Source organism: Hyperolius riggenbachi, chromosome 2 (genome assembly GCF_040937935.1).
Source record: "Hyperolius riggenbachi isolate aHypRig1 chromosome 2, aHypRig1.pri, whole genome shotgun sequence".
NCBI lineage: Eukaryota > Metazoa > Chordata > Amphibia > Anura > Hyperoliidae > Hyperolius > Hyperolius riggenbachi.
The window spans coordinates 537735878-537753302 of NC_090647.1; positions in this window are offsets into that span (position 1 = coordinate 537735878).

Consider the following 17425-nt stretch of genomic DNA (forward strand, 5'->3'; position numbering starts at 1 on the left):
TGTTGGTGGGCCCTGGGGACAGGGTTGGGGAACGCTGTTTAAAGCCCAATCTACACGATCCGATCCTTTGTGGGATTCAATTACGATTCTATTTACGATCCGATTAAATCCGACATGTCCGATCGGGATTCGATTTGCCATTGCAAAACGATGGCAAATCGAATTGAATCAAATCCCGATCGGACAAGTCGGATTTAATCGGATTGTAAATAGAATCGCGAATCGTACAAAGAATCGTATCGTGTGCACTCAGTATAGGTAGCCAGCTATAGGTCCCCCCCAGTATATGTAGCCAGGCATAGGTGCCCCAGTATAATTGCCCCCAGCATACTTTAGCCAGGTATGTGCCTCCAGTATAGGTATCCAGTATAGTTGCCCCATTACAGGTTAGATAGGCAGTTGCCCCTGGTATAGGTTAGATAGGTAGGTGCCCCAGTACAGGTTAGCTAGGTGGGTGCCTCTAACATAGGTAGCCAGAATAGTTGCCACAAGCATAGGTTAGATAGGTAGGTGCCCCCAGTATAGGCTAGTTAGGTAGGTGCCTCCAATATAGGTAGCCTTTAGTATAGGTTATATAGGTAGGTGCCCCCAGTGTATAGTTTAGATAGGTAGTTTCCCCCAGTATAGGTTAGGTAGGTAGGTGCCCCCCCTCATAATGGAGGGGGGAGTCGCAGCCGGGGAGGGCAGGCCGACCTCTCCCTCCCTTCCTCTCCCCGGGCCGCTCTCCGTGCTCCCCCCTCTGACTGCAGAGTAATTAGCGCAGGGAAGCGTTATATACAGCTACTCACCTCCCTGGTTCCAATCACCGCTCACTCGCCGCCGGTCTCCTCCTCTCTGCATAGACGCTGATACACACGCTGAACAGGAAGCAGCGTGTGTATCAGCGTCTATGCAGAGTGGAGAGACCAGCGGCGAGTGAGCGGCGATTGGAACCAGGGAGGCGAGTAGCTGTATATTATGCTTCCCTGCACTAATAACTCTGCAGTCGGAGGGGGGAGCACGGAGGGCGGCCTGGGGAGAGGAAGGGAGGGAGAGGTCGGGCCGCCCTCCCCGCGGCTGCGGTTCCCCCCTTCATCTGCGCTCAGGGTTGCCGCACGGCTGCACGGCCCCTAGAAACGGGCCTGCTGTAAACAATATGTCTGCCTCCATGAATCAGGAAGTAGAAACTGTGCAGGTTTATTGCAGGATTTGTATCAGCTGTAACAAATACATGTTTTTTTTGTTTAAAGGTTATTATGTTGTTGTGTATTTTTTAGAGCAGAGAGGAGTTCTGAGTTCAAGTCCGCTTTAGTACAATAGTACAATGTCCGGAGCTAATGGTCTCCTTCTTCATGTATAATTTAAAACCAGCCAGGTCTTCTTAATCTATAGAACATGAGTGCAGCACAAACGACCACTCATCCAGATCTTACCAGATTTAATCATGCCATTACTTAATGAGCAACACATATAAAACTGGAAGAACAGCATCTTGCCCTTGAGGTAGTATTTCTTTTTTAGAGCGCTGTTATGTGCCTAAAGTCAAGCATGAGTCTCCTCCTCACCGGTTTGTAGGATGAGTGTGATGATGTGACAAAATTGGAAATGGGCAACCAAATGCTAATACGTTAAAGTTGATACAAATGGTATGTTTGTTTCGTGCAAATTTATGCTGCTGGCAATTCACTCAGCATTGCCACATTCGGTAATGCAGAAAACAGAAGAAAACAGCTGATTTTACGAACATTTTATGAAATGTGTATTCTCTAAGGCTGTTTCTGCATGGCAAGCTGTGTGAGGTAAATACCTCAATAATTGCCAAGCAGCCCCGTTTTTAGGGGCGGGCGAGGCAGGTGATTGCCTGGGGCGCAGTATAGGAGGAGCAGTTTAGGAGGAAGCCATTGTGAGCAACAGCAGGCACAGTGATACAGCCGTGAGGAGGGGGGCCAAATTTTCCCTCCGTCACCTCAGCCTCCCCTCTGTGCTCCCCCAGCTTGCACAGCTTCGGCAGTGGCGGGCGCTCTGACAACTCGCTTTTTCTGGGCTCCGGTTTTCATACGGTAAAACTCCACATGCTGCTGTCTTCTGTGTCTCCAACACTGCACTACTGGAGACACAGAAAACAGCAGGCATTTTTGTATTTTCAAATTTTACATTCATTTTGCAAAAAGAATATCGTCATTTTCGCTTATCACTGATAAGAAGCCAGATGGTGATAAGCTGCAGGGTCCAACGATAAGGCGTGAGCTACACTGAAGAGGAGTGAGGACTGGAGGACCTGTCCTGTCACCAGGTTTAGGGCCCGTTTCCACTTGTGCGGTGGGAATCGCCACTGAAAAAAATTGCATGCGGATGCGAATTTCGCATGTGGTTGTATGCAAATTTTCGCATGGATGACTATGTATGCGAATTTAACAATTGGCAGTGCCTGTGTGCTTTTCCATTGTTACTATGTGAAATCGTATGTGAATTTGCATGAAAATTTGCATCCCAAAACCACATGCGAATTTCCTATTATATACATTGTATGCGAATCGCATAGCGGTATGCGGTATGCGAATTCTGATGGCTCTGCCGTGAAGATTTTTTTCTGCACAGAAAAACGCTCAGAAATCCTGACAAGTGGAAACAGTTCCATCCACTTGTATTGCTCATGCGAATTTGCATGCAGGATGCGCATACGAATTTGCGATAGTGGAAACGGGCCCAGAGGTGAGTGTTTAACTCTCCACTGCTGCTCCTCATGCTATAACCAAGGAGCACACCCCTTTAACCCTCACCCCTACCACCCGCAAGGGCGGGGCTTGCAGGGGCGATTGTTACACCCCTGCCTCCAGCCAACCTGCATGTATCAGGGTAGGTTTCACACTAAGACCTAAAAAGTGGACAGACACACATGTCGGCAAATTCTATGTTATCTGCAGGATTTGTTCAGTCATATCTGCTTTTAATGTGTCTGTTGTCTCCACTGTGGTAGCAGAACACAACATCACGTCTTGCACAACATATGCTACATACGCCGACAGGCACAAAGAAATGCACTACATCTGTTCTCACTACGGAAATCGGACATGACGCATTTCCTGTCTGCACACTGCTGCTGGGTGTAATAATACATTAAAATGAGCAAACACATCAACTCTAGCCAGTAATTACATAGGATTCATGTTGGTAGTAGAATAAAATAATAGTAAAAATATAAAAAATCCACCCCAGACACCTCCAAAAATCAAGGCTCCCTTGCTGCCACTGTCAAAAGCACCAAACACATACCAGATCGACTGTGACCGTACACACTGCCACCCTCCACAGTGCAGACTTAACCTGGCACAACTCCATCTGTATGCAGCCTTAGGGCCGAGGCAGAGGCCAGAGAGGCTCCAGCCTCAGGGCGCAGTGTAGGAGGGGGCGCACAACTCACTCAGCTATCATTCCCCTATTGTGTTTGAAGCAGAGAGAAATAAGAAAAGGGGATACATGGCAGTGACTGCAGCCAGATAACTAGAGATTAATGTGTGGGGGCCCTGCGGTGCCTCTTAGTCTTATAGCAATCAGTGTGTGACGGCTGGGGTGGGCACTTTGGTGTGTCAGGCTTGGGTGCCGGAGGACCTTGTCCTGGCTCTGTGCTGCCTGCTCCAACCATTGCTTGCATCAGAACACGAACACTGCTAATAGTTAACATCACTCATCATCATTTACTGTAGCTCCAGAAACTGAAAGCTGTGACGTGAGAGCACTATACATCTGAATCCATGCATTTTTGATGGGGGTTACTGCACTGAAGACCAGATAGTCTTTAACATGGACAGTAATTCCACTGCTATGTAATCAGTGTTACTTAAAGAGGCAGTGTAGTGACATATAGTAGAATGCAGTAAATTATTAAGGATAGCCAGTTTTACATCAGTTATTCTGGTTTCAGCATCAGAAACATTTAGCTATGTAGAATTCTGCTCCCAGTGCATTCTGGGAAACAAGCATTCCGACAGGGCTAAAGAGGTTGCCAGCAATGCTAAATGTCAGAAAGTGTATCAGGGTGAAGGCTGGAAGCCACTAGAGCAATTTTTTGAGTGTTCAGGGAGCGATTCAGACCGCTAACGATTTCCCTAAACGCTCAGCTAATGTTAATGAATGGGCCAAATTCCACTTGAGCGATTGCGATTAGCAAAATCGCTATCGCAGGTCATGCAGCATTTTTGAGCGTTAGAGTTTTGCCTTAGCGTTTATGCAATGTAACGTATATAAACGCTAGCATGGCTCATGAATCGCTATAAAGAGCGATTTTGCTAGCGTTTTTAAATTACTGTACACTGTAAAAAAAATTTAAATTAATTGAAAGGACCAATCAGAATTAAAAATGCTAATCGCTATACAATCGCTCGCAAAACGCTTACACTTTTTTTAAAAATCGCTGCCAAAATCGACAAAAAACGCTCATGAAATTGCTTACAAAACGCTCATTAAAAACGCTAGCGATTGCGATGGCGCTTTGCAGTGAGTTCCAGGCCTCAGGAAAGATTTTACAATGTTCAAACACTTACTAAATCATTTATAAGGAAAAATTGCAAAGAACAACAAAACAAAAAAAAAACAAAAAAACTGTTCTGCATTCAAGCTGTTCGAAAAGCTCATTTGTATAGATACTAACTATAGTTTTTTTTTTTTAATTCTTTCTATACTTTAAAACAGAAATGGACTTCAGACAATTCAGATTGGGGCTAGCACTACATGTGTAACTTTTGTTAATGTTATTCACTTCAGGCATCCTTTAGGGCCCGTTCACATCTAAGAATCGGGAAAAAGTTTTGCGGAAGTGATTTTCCCACGATAACGTGGAAAAATCACTGGACACTGTGGCAGTTTTGTAGCGATCGCAATTAGCGGTGCTAAGCATGCAAACCGCTGCATGTAACACGTTTACGGTTAACGCTAACCGCAAACGCGGCAGTGTGAACACTGCCATAGTGTTACATGTTGTAGCAGTTTGCCTAGAGCGGGAATCACGCCACTCCCACTCAAGCGAGAATGGGCCCTAAACCTCTACCAGAAAGCAGCAAATGCAAGCAGTTGTCTTCAGCTCCAATATCTGTATTGCCTTTTGCCTTGGTCCCGAGTAACCAATACAGCCTGTTTAACTGACCATCTATAAGAGTAAAAGGGTGCATATAACAAACAGGTGTCTAGAGAAGGCTAACTTGTGACTTAGCTAGCACATACAGAAAGCAACCTTATAACAACCATATAATAACTATAAACATGGACGTAGTTTAGTCTAAGTTCTCACGTAGCCTCTCATGTAGGAAAGAAGAAAATAAACGAGGGACTGATCACTAAATAATGTTTCTTATTATGTATGCTCTAGGTATTGGCTATCACTTAGTTTGTTAAAGTCATTGGGAGTAGGATATAAAAAAAAATAAACTAGATAATTACTTAAAGAGACACTGAAGCGAAAAAAAATGTTGATATTATGATTTGTATGTGTAGTACAGCTAAGAAATAAAACATTAACATCAGATACATCAGTGTAATTGTTTCCAGTACAGGAAGAGTTGAGAAACTCCAGTTGTTATCTCTATGCAAACAAGCCATTAAGCTCTCCGACTAAGTTAGTCGTGGAGAGGGCTGTTATCTGACTTTTATTATCTCAACTGTTCCTGGACTATTTAATGTACCCCTTTTAAAACCCTGTACTCACCGAGTACCCCCTAGCATAGTAAACATTCTCACAAGTACCCCTTACAAAATATATATTTAATCATAGTACATGATAATTGGTTCTAAACAATTTCCAAGCATTTACAGTGGAGGAAATAATTATTTGACCCCTCACTGATTTTGTAAGGTTGTCCAATGACAAAGAAATGAAAAGTCTCAGAACAGTATCATTTCAATGGTAGGTTTATTTTAACAGTGGCAGATAGCACATCAAAAGGAAAATCGAAAAAATAACCTTAACCACTTGCCGACCGCACACTCATAACGTGCGTCGGCAAAGTGGCAGCTGCAGGACCAGCGACGCAGTACTGCGTCGCCAGCTGCAGCCTAATTAATCAGGAAGCAGCCGCTCGTACGAGCGGCTGCTTCCTGTCAAATCACGGCGGGGGGCTCCGTGAATAGCCTGCGGGCCGCCGATGGCGGCTCGCAGGCTAGATGTAAACACAAGCGGAAATAATCCGCTTTGTTTACATTTGTACGGCGCTGCTGCCGTAAGGCAGATCGGCGATCCCCGGCCAATCAGCGGCCGGGGATTGCCGCCATGTGACAGGAGACAGCCTGTCACTGGCTGCACAGGACGGATAGCGTCCTGTGCAGCCCGGCTTACCAAAGGGGGCCAGGTAGGAGAGGGAGGGGGAGCATTTCGCCGCGGAGGGGGGCTTTGAGGTGCCCCCCCCCGCCAGCCACTCGCAGGCAGCAGAGATCAGACCCCCCCAGCACATCATCCCCATAGGGGGGAAAAAAGGGGGGCAATCTGATCTCCCTGCCTGCACCCTGATCTGTGCTGGGGGCTGCAGAGCCCACCCAGCACAGATCAATCAAACTAGCGCTGGTCCTTAAGGGGGGGTAAAGGGTGGGTCCTCAAGTGGTTAAATAAAAGATAGCAACTGATTTGCATTTCATTGAGTGAAATAAGTTTTTGAACCCTCTAACAATAAAAGACTTAATACTTAGTGGAAAAACCCTTGTTTGCAAGCACAGAGGTCAAACGTTTCTTGTAATTGATGACCAAGTTTGCACACATTTTAGGAGGAATGTTGGTCCACTCCTCTTTGCAGATCATCTCTAAATCCCTAAGGTTTCGAGGCTGTCTCTGTGCAACTCTGAGCTTGAGCTCCCTCCATAGGTCTTCTATTGGATTAAGGTCCGGAGACTGACTAGGCCACTCCATGACCTTAATGTCCTTCTTCTTGAGCCACTCCTTTGTTGCCTTTGCTGTATGTTTTGGGTCATTGTCGTGCTGGAACACTCATCCACGACCCATTTTCAGTTTCCTGGCAGAGGGAAGGAGGTTGTCGTTCAGGATTTCACAATACATGGCTCTGTCCATTTTCCCGTTAATGCGATTAAGTTGTCCTGTGCCCTTAGCAGAAAAACACCCCCAAAGCAAAATGTTTCCACCCCCATGCTTGACGGTGGGGACGGTGTTTTGGGGGTCATAGGCAGCATTTTTCTTCCTCCAAACACAGCGAGTTGAGTTAATGCCAAAGAGCTCTATTTTGGTCTCATCAGACCACAGCACCTTCTCCCGGTCACTCACAGAATCATTCAGGTGTTCATTGGCAAACTTCAGACGGGCCTGCACATGTGCCTTCTTGAGCAGGGGGACCTTGCGAGCCCTGCAGGATTTTAATCCATTGCGGTGTAATCTGTTTCCAATGGTTTTCTTGGTGATTGTGGTCCCTGCTAATTTGAGGTAATTCACTAACTCCTCCCGTGTAGTTCTAGGATGCTTTTTCACCTTTCTCAGAACCATTGACACCCCACGAGGTGAGATCTTGCGTGGAGCCCCAGAGCGAGGTCGATTGATGGTCATTTTGTGCTCCTTCCATTTTCGAACAATCGCACCAACAGTTGTCACCTTCTCTCCCAGCTTCTTGCTAATGGTTTTGTAGCCCATTCCAGCCTTGTGCAGGTCTACAATTTTGTCTCTGACATCCTTGGACAGCTCTTTGGTCTTTCCCATGTTGGAGAGTTTGGAGTCTGCTTGATTGATTGATTCTGTGGACAGGTGTCTTTTATACAGGTGACTAGTTAAGACAGGTGTCCTTAATGAGGGTGACTATTTGAGTAGAAGTGTCTAACCACTCTGTGGGAGCCAGAACTCTTAATGGTTGGTAGGGGTTCAAAAACTTATTTCACTCAATGAAATGCAAATCAGTTGCTATCTTTTATTTAAGGTTATTTTTTCGATTTTCCTTTTGATGTGCTATCTGCCACTGTTAAAATAAACCTACCATTGAAATGATACTGTTCTGAGACTTTTCATTTCTTTGTCATTGGACAAACTTACAAAATCAGTGAGGGGTCAAATAATTATTTCCTCCACTGTACTATTGCTTTTAATTAGCTAAAATACTAACTTGGTGTTGTTTAAATAAGATTTATCTTTTTCTAAAACTGTAAAGTTGATATTCTTGGTTAAGTATATCAAGCCCGAGTACCCCCTGGAACCATCAGAAGTACCCCCTGGGGTACGCGTACCACACGTTGAGAACCTAGGTGCTAGAGGAGAGGTCATTACTTCACAGACTGCTCTGAAAGACTCATTTTGAATGCTGAGTGTTGTGTAATCTGCACATATTATAGAATGATGCAATGTTAGAAAAACCACTATATACCTGAAAATAAAAGTATGAGAATATTTTCTTTGCTGCTAATCTTCTAGTAATTATTCATAGTACACAACCAATTCACTATATCATATATTTTTTTTTCGCTTCAGTGGCTCTTTAAGGAGAGGGAAGGCTCTGGGTCCTAATGAGCCTTCCCTCTCCTCTCCCGGTCCCCTCGTCGCAGCGGCAGCTCCTCCGTTCAAATCCCCTGCTGCAAAGGACTTTGGAAGTCTTCGGGAGCCAAGTCCTTCCATAACTACCCTTCGGCGGTGGGGACAGCAGCATTTGACCAAATTGGTTGAATGCTGGTAAAAAGGGAAACAGCACTATAACAGGGACCAGGAGTGAAGAGGGAAGGCGCATTAGGACCCAGAGCCTTCCCTCTCCTTAGGTAAGTATTTGGCTTTTTTTTTCTTTTTTATAAAAGAGGAACTATTAGCAAAAATATCCTCCCCCCAAAAAAAAAACAACAACACATATGTAAGTAGATAAATACTTGCTCTACTTACATAACAAATGTATTGTAGTGTCCAGGTTTTGGCCGAGCCCAGTGACAGGAGAAAGCCTCCGGGTCCCTCTCCCTGCACCCCTAGCTGCCGCTGCGACCACACAGCTAAGGGGAGAACAGGCGGCCAATGAGAGAGAAGAGAGGTGAGTGACAGAGGCTTCAGCCAATCAGGCTGATCCAGCATACACGTCACTTCTCTTTTGCGTCCTGTGTACGCTGTTAGAGCCTGGGGGCATGGGGAGAGAAAAGCCCATGTGGATAAAAGAAAGATTGGTTTCAAACTTTTGAATTGCCTGGTTAGCATTCTTTTTATTAATTTAACTAGCTAATGACCCGGCGTTGCCCGGGTATGTATTTGGCTGGTGTTGGCTCCACCCACTTTCTAACCCTAACACACAAACACTTAATGACCAAGTTTGTGAGCTTTGGGGTCTTTGGCATCCATAATTTGTATATTCCCATAGAAATCAAACAAATCAGATAGGCTGTTTGTGGCTCCGTCCCTCTCCAGCATTTGAACCCCAGTCACCCAATGACCAACTGTAGCAGGTTTGAGGCATCTGCTATTAACAGTGTAAAAATGGCAGCAATTCAGATATTCCCCTTGAAAATCAACAAAGGCATTTTGATTTGCTATTATAGGCTCCACCCACTACCCTGAATATTAATCAGTCACCCAGTGATCATCTGGGCAAAGTTTGAGAACCCTCCATTAACAGTGTAAGAATAGCTGCAGTTTATATTTTCCCAGTAAAATTTGTTTTTGGCTCCGCCCACTTTTTTGTAACCTGGACACACAGTCACTCAATGACCAATTTTGTGAGCTTTGGGGTCCTTGACATCAATAATTTGTATTTTCCCAGTGAAATGAAACAAATCTGACTGGCTGTGGCTCCGCCTCTTTTCTGAATTTGTGAACCCCAGTGACCCAATGACCAACTGTACCAGGTTTGAGGCTTGTGCCATTAACCGTGCAAGAATGGCAGCAATTTCAATATTCCCCTAGAAAAACAACAGGTGAATTTTGATTAGCATTTTTAGGCTCGCCGCTCAACCCACTTTTCTGAATAATAATCCCAGTCACCCAGTAACCAACTGTGCAAAGTTTGAGAACCCTGCTATTAACAGTGAAGAAGGGCTGCAGTTTACATTTTCCCAGGGAACTCTGTTTTTGACTCCAGCCACTTTTTGTAATCTTGACACACAATGACCAAGTTTTGAGCTTTGGGGTTCCTGGCATCAAAATGGTGTGAATGGAAGCATTTTATTCAGCAAAGAAATCTGATCGGCTTTTGTGGCTCTGCCCCTTTAGTGAATTTGAACCCCAGTCACTTAATGACCAACTGTAGCAGGTTTGAGGCCTCTGCCATTAACAGTGTAAGAATGGCAGCAGTTTCAATATTCCCCTTGAAAATCAATAGGTGAGTTTTGATTGGCTGTTGTAGGCTCCACCCACTTTCATGAGCATTAATCCCAGTTATCCAGTGACCAACTGTGTCAAGTTTGAGAACCCTACCAATAACAGAATGGCTGAAATCAATCTAACAAATCTGATTGGCTGTTTATGGCTCCACCCCCTTTAGTGAATTTGGACCCCAGTCACCCAATGACTTTTTTAGGTTTGAGGCCTCTACCATTAACAGTGTAAGAATGGTAGCAATGTAAATATTCCCCTTGAAAATCAATAGATGAATTTTGATTGGCTGTTGTAGGCTCGACCCACATTTCTGAATATCAATCCCAGTCACCCAGTGACCAACTATGTCACGTTTGAGAACCCTACCATTAACAGTGTAAGAATGGCTGCAGTTTATACAGTTTATATTTTCCCATTTTTTTGGCTCCGCCCACTATTTGCCTTGACATACAGTCACTCAATGACCAAGTTTATGAGCTCTGGGGTCCTTGGCATCAATAAGTTGCAATTTCCCACTGAAATTAAACAAATCTGATTGGCTATTTGTGGCCTCCTTTGTGGCCCCCTTTTCAGAATTTAAACCCCAGTCTCCCAGTGACTGACCAGAATTGAGGCCTCTGCCATTAAGAGTGTATGAAGGGCAGCAATGTAAATATTTCCCTTGAAAATAAATCAATCCCAGTCACCCAGTGACCAACTGTGCCAAGTTTGAGAACTCTGCCATTAACAGTGTAAGAATGGTTGCAGTTTATAATGTCCCATGTAAAAAATGTAGTTGTTGGCACCGCCCATCTTTTCTAACCTTGACATAGAATCAGTCAATTACCAAGTTTATGAGCTTTGGGGTCCTTGGTATCAATTTGTATATTCCCATTGAAATTAAGCAAATCTGATTGGCTGTTTGTGGTTCCGCCCCCTTTCTGTATTTCAACCCCCAGTTACCCAGTGACCAACTGTACCAGGTTTGAGGCATCTGCTATTAACAGTGTAAGAATGGCAGCAATTTTAATTTTGATTGGCTGTTGTAAGCTCCACCCATTTTCCTGAATATTAATACCAGTCACCCAGTGACCAACTGTGCAAAGTTTGACAACCCTGCCATTAACAGTGTAAGAATGGCTGCAGTTTATATTTTCCGATTGAAATTTGTTTTTGGCTCCGTCCACTTTTTGAAACCTTGACCCACAGTCACTCAATGACCAAGTTTGTGAGCTTTCAGGTTCCTGGCATCAAAAATGTGTGAATGGAAGCAGTTTATCCACCAAGGAAATCTGATTGGCTGTTTGTGGCCCTGCCCCTTTAGTGAATTTGGACCCCAGTCACCCAATGACCGACTGTAGCAAGTTTGAAGCCTCTGCCATTAACAGTGTAAGAATGGCATTAGTTTAAATATTCCCCTTAAAAAACAATAGGTGAATTTTAATTGGCTATTGTAGGCTCCACCCACTTTCCTGAATCTTAATCTCATTCACCCAGTGACCAAGTGTGCCAAGTTTGAGAACCCTGCGATTAACAGTCTAAGAATGGCTGCAGTTTACATTTTCCCATTAAAAATGAATGGCTGAAATTTGATTGGCTGTTTTATGCTCCGCCCACTTTTCCTGGATTTGTAATGTCAGTCACCAAGTGACCAACTGTGCCAAGTGTGGGGACTCTGGCTTAAATACTGCGAGAATGGCAGCCTTTTAAATTTTTTCCATTGACATGAATGAGTGAAATCTGATTGGGTCTTTGTAGCTCCGCCCATGTGTGCAGGGGGACCCGAGACCCCCAGAACATATCATCCCAGGTAGTAATGGATCTGTATACCAAGTTTCGTTCAAATCAGTCAAGCCGTTTTCGAGTGATCGCGACACACACGCGCACGCACGCACACACACACACACACACGATTTTATATCTATAGATACCATGCAGTAGAGAATTAATTTAGTATTTAAAGAGAACCCGAGGTGTGTTTAAAGAATGTTATCTGCATACAGAGGCTGGATCTGCCTATACAGCCCAGCCTCTGTTGCTATCCCAAACCCCACTAAGGTCCCCCTGCACTCTGCAATCCCTCATAAATCACAGCCATGCTGTGAGGCTGTGTTTACATCTGTAGTGTCAGTCTCAGCTGCTCCCCCGCCTCCTGCATAGCTCCGGTCCCTGCCCCAGTCCCTTCCCTCCAATCAGCAGGGAGGGAAGGGATGCAGGCGTGGACTGGAGTTCTGCAGGAGGCAGGGAGAGCAGCAGACTGACACTATAGAGATAAACACAGCCAGCTCTGACAAGCTGTTTGTCAGCAGCGTGGCTGTGATTTATGAGGGATTGTAGAGTGCAGGGGGACCTTCGGGGGGTTTGGGATAGCAACAGAGGCTGGGCTGTATAGGCAGATCCAGCCTCTGTATGCAGATAATATTCTTCAAACCCACCTCGGGTTCTCTTTAATGCCTAACAGTTACTCTTTAAGGCGATTCCCTATGACTTTAAGGCAGGATGGTTAAAGTTATGACGCTTCAAAGGAATCTAAAGAGTAGAGGTCTGATGGTAATAATTGGTTTCTGATGTGGCTTTCTTTTTGTAGTTTTCTTCTTACAAGATTAATTAACTGGGTTATGGTTGGGAAAAACACATTTCTTAAGGCTACTAATCATTGATATATTTTTTTCAAAGAAAGCTGCAGTCTGTTCGTCTCCGCTGGACCGAAGCCGTAACTTTTATATTTCTTGGAGGAACCCCTGATCTGTGGTCATCCATTCTCAGTAATAACTACGAGGTGGTTCTTTGTGCAGCGGACAAAGCACAGCCAAAGCCTGAGAAAGTTACACATGAGCAGACCACATATCCATTCCTGGGGAAAAAGTCTCTACCGGTTACCACCATGTCATGTGACCGCCGCCGGCAGGGATTGTGGCTGCTAAGTGCCTTTTTAAGGTCTTGCAATCAATTCAAGAGGGAGATGGAGTGGAAATGTTATCGCTTCTGTTACATCAAAATAATATCAGTGGCTGAAACACGTGACTGTGAAATTGAGAGAAGACCTCAGCTGACTAGCGGTCAGAATACATCATGTTACCAGCCGCTAGAAACCTTAGAGTTCTACTAAAATGAAACTACAGGTTTTTATTCTGGACATCAAAACAAAAGTTAATCAAAGCATGATACCCACATGCCAATTTACTTTACTAGCATGCTATCCATACACTAGTATACTTAAAAGAGTACTGTAAGGGTAAAACAAACAAAACAAACAGACTCGGACAATTAATGCTGTTTGCTCCTCCACTTACTGCCTGATGAAGCAGGGTCACGCCTGTGAAACGTGTTGCAAACCTTTGTGGAGTGTATAAATAAATCTTTGTGTTATACCTTAACACTTTCCCGTTGTTTTGTCCTTTGGAGTGGGTAAGGGTCCACTTCCATGTTTTAAAAATTTTATTTTATCCTGTTGGCGCTTCTGTTCATCTTGATACTGGGAAAAAAAGAAAAAGGTTTCACTAACCTGGGGCATTTACCAGCCCCCCACAGATGTCCTGTGCACGCGCTGGAACAAAACAATCCTCAGGTCTTCCGCCGCAGCTCGCTTCCAGATTTTGTGACTAGGCCCCGTTCACATTACAAACGCAGACGGCCATGCATGCGGAACGCAACGCGTACGAACGCACGCCATCCGCGTTTGTAGGCGTTGCGTGGCTGATCCCATCACTGAAAAGTGAATGGGACAGCCACGCGTTTTGGCAAAAAATGCGTGCAGCATGCTTTCCCGGACTGCACAGGTCCGGAACGCATGCAGTGTGAACATCAGACAGTGCACTCTATGCACTGTCTGATGTTGTGTGTGTCGGCCACCTGCACGCGTTTCCAAAACGCGGCTGGAAACGCGTGCAGTGTGAACGGGGCCTTAATGTCACAAGCCACTGCTCCTGTACAGGAAGCTCCCGGTGACATCAGTGGGGGCCAGGGCCGCACAGGCGCAGTAGTTTGCGACAATAAAGTCACAAAAAAAAAATGGAAGCGAGCTGCGGCGGGGGACAGGAGGATCGTTCTGTCCCGGCGTACCCTTACAGTACTCCTTTAAGGAGGAACTGTAGTGAAAATAACATTATAAATAAATTTGCTTATTGCTTACAATATTAATTTATAAATGATTTAGCCAGTATCTTTCCTCTCCCTGATTTACATAATGAAAGGTTATCACTGGTGGTGACATTTTTAGTCCTGTCAGGCTGTACGGAATCGTTACTGAGAGTTCTATGTACAGAGGGAGATATTGCTTGCTTGGCAGTTGGAAAATGTATGGCCATTATTTCTTGTATCCTATAAGTTCCTATACCTGTTCTAATGTGGTCTGGATTACTGCAGACTTTTCTAGTTGCACTGTCTCTGTAATATATCTAATCTTCTTATCTTTGTCAAGCTTTGTCGACCCAGAGAGGAATGCATTGTCTCTGCTGTAATAGGGAGAAGTTATGCACGCCCCCTGCAGGCTCTGTGTGTGTGCGGTGTGTGTCCCATGCAAGGTCTCTGTTCACAGCCAGTGTGTCTGTAGGCTCAGGAGCTGTGACCTTGTGAACAGCTGTGAGTGCAGAGGATCACTGCAGAGCCCAGACAAGCAGCTAAGGCAACAAGTGGAGTAACATTCCAGCAGTCAAGTCACGTTTGAGAGGAGCATCTGCAAACAGGCACCTGCTCTGTTGATGTATTTCCTGTTTGGCGGCCATCTTCATTGTTTACAAAAACAATGAATAGTGGTTTTATCACCAAGAAAGCAGCAGGGAGACGCGAAAATGTCACAGGGGGCTAGGAGAAGACAACGAACAGGATGGTACATATATTTATGTAAGATTTTCACAGTACAGATTCTCTTTAAAAAGGAACCGGAGGTGAGGGTTGGGACATATGGGGGCTGCCATATTGGGGGCCCATTAGTTTGTGCGAGCCATCCAAGTCACGCACTACTACACATGCGCAGGCCCGGCGGCACGCCTCCTGGATCGTATTTTCTTGTCTGGGAGTACTCTGCACATGTGCACTACTTTAAGCTGCTTAGAACACTCCTGGCCATAGGAGAATGGTCAAGGGGGCACACCGCCGGGCCTGTGCATATGCGGTAGTGTGCAACTTGGGTCATTCACATGAGTAATCACAGTTACGTCATCACGTTAAAAGGAGAGGGCATACCAACACCACACCCTCGGGCCATCTCTGGTGGGAAAATTCCTCCCACTCATAGTACAGTTACAACTGAAGTAAGAAATATATGGAGGCTGCCATATTTATTTCCTTTTGTACAATACCAGTTGCCTGGCAGTCCTTCTGGTCTATCAAGATACAGTAGTGTTTAAATAATGCCAGAAAAAAAGCATGCAGCTAATCTTTCAGATCTGACAATGTCAGAAACACCTGATCTGCTGCATGCTTGTTCAGGGTTTATGGCTAAAAAGTATTAGAGGTAGGAATTAGGTAAGTATTAGCAGGAGAGCCAGGCAACTGGTATAGAAAAAAAATATGGCAGCCTCCAGTCCATACCTTGCTTCAGTTGCCCTTTAATGGCAAGACAAGTGAAATTGCAATGAATTCCATCTTCATACTCCACTTTTAACAGTAATCCTCCGGGAATAAGCACTGAATAAATTGTGTAAGTTTTGGATACACTCTAAGCCAGGCTTTCTCAACCAGGGTTCCTTGAGTACTCTGCAGGGGTTTCTTAGCACCTTCCCCCATCACAGGGGAAGTATAATAGAGCTCATTATAATAGGGGGTACTGTAAAAAGAAGCACTAAATTGGGGGTCAGCATAATAATGAGCACATTAGTAAAAAGCACTAGAATAAAGACAGTATAATGAGGGGTAGTGAAATAAACAGCCACACCTACTTTTGAAGACCACGCCTCCTGCAAAATATATGCAGGGGTTCCTTGAGATCTAAACTTTATTTGCAGGGTTCCTCCAGGGTAAAAAGGTTGAGAAAGGCTGTTCTAAACTATGTGACTACAGTACTAGCTCCTTGGAATCAGGGCCGGATTTAGGCCATGGCCTAGGGCGCCACAGGAGCAAGGGCACCAAAGCAGCAGGCTAAATTGGTGCAGCATTTGCAAATGCTGCAATGCAGGGAGATCAGGCGAGAGCCACCTTGCTCTCTGTACACGATTGCATTGTGGCCGGCGGCTATGGACTTGGTCAGCATTGGAGACGGAAAGGAAGAGGAAGCTTCTGCACTGGAGACGAGCGGAGTAATGAGTGATACAGATGGCTGCTGTAGTGTGAAGGTGAGCTGGCTACCTATACTGAAAGGTGCAGGTGTGGGAAAAGGAGGGATTAAGGAAGTCATCTGGCTACCTATACTGGAGAGAAAGGGGGGGGTGAGTCATCTAGTTACATATACTAGAGGGAAGGGGGAGGGATCATCTGGCTACCTATACTGGAGGGAAGGGGGAGGAGTCATCTCACTACCTATACTGAAGGGGGTGGCTGGTGACAGTGGCCTAGGGTGGTAAAGAGTAGAAATCTGGCCCTGCTTGGAATGAGTTGAAGCTATTCAAATATTTCAATTTTCAACTCCAGAAAGTATTTTTCAACAGGCTCAATTGTTAAAAATTGCCAGTTATTGCTAATACAGCTATAGACATTAGTACAGGTTCACTTAAAAAGTGCTCATACCACAGTACAGCACCATTACTGGGGCAGAAGAGACTGCTTCCCCCCTTTCACAATAGATTACCAGCAGAAAGGGAAGGCTATTTAAAAATTAATCACAATGAAACTGATAGAACCATTAATCACAATTAAAACCGGTTAGAACCGTGTCATTAAGTTCTTTAATCAACAAGCCAGACTGTAGACAGATCAATATTAGTGCGAAATTCCATCTGCTGGAGTTGGCAAGAAAAGGCATCTGATGGTACAAGAGGGAAACAGATATTAGCAGCCAAGAAATACAATCTGTCAGATATGCCAGGATGGGCACTCCTGAAACTATAACTAAAAGGGAAAACTGCAAAGTGATGGAACTTCCCTATGTAGAAATAACTATGAGTGTCTGGCTGGGATACTCACCCTCCCCACTGCAGCTCCACAAACTCCACAGACCCCCAGATCATCAGTGCTTGCAGGACATGCCTCCAGCATGACGAGCATCACCCAAGCAGCCAATCACTGGGCCCACGGTCACATGGGTGGGGGTATGTGTGGCCACAGGAGAATTTG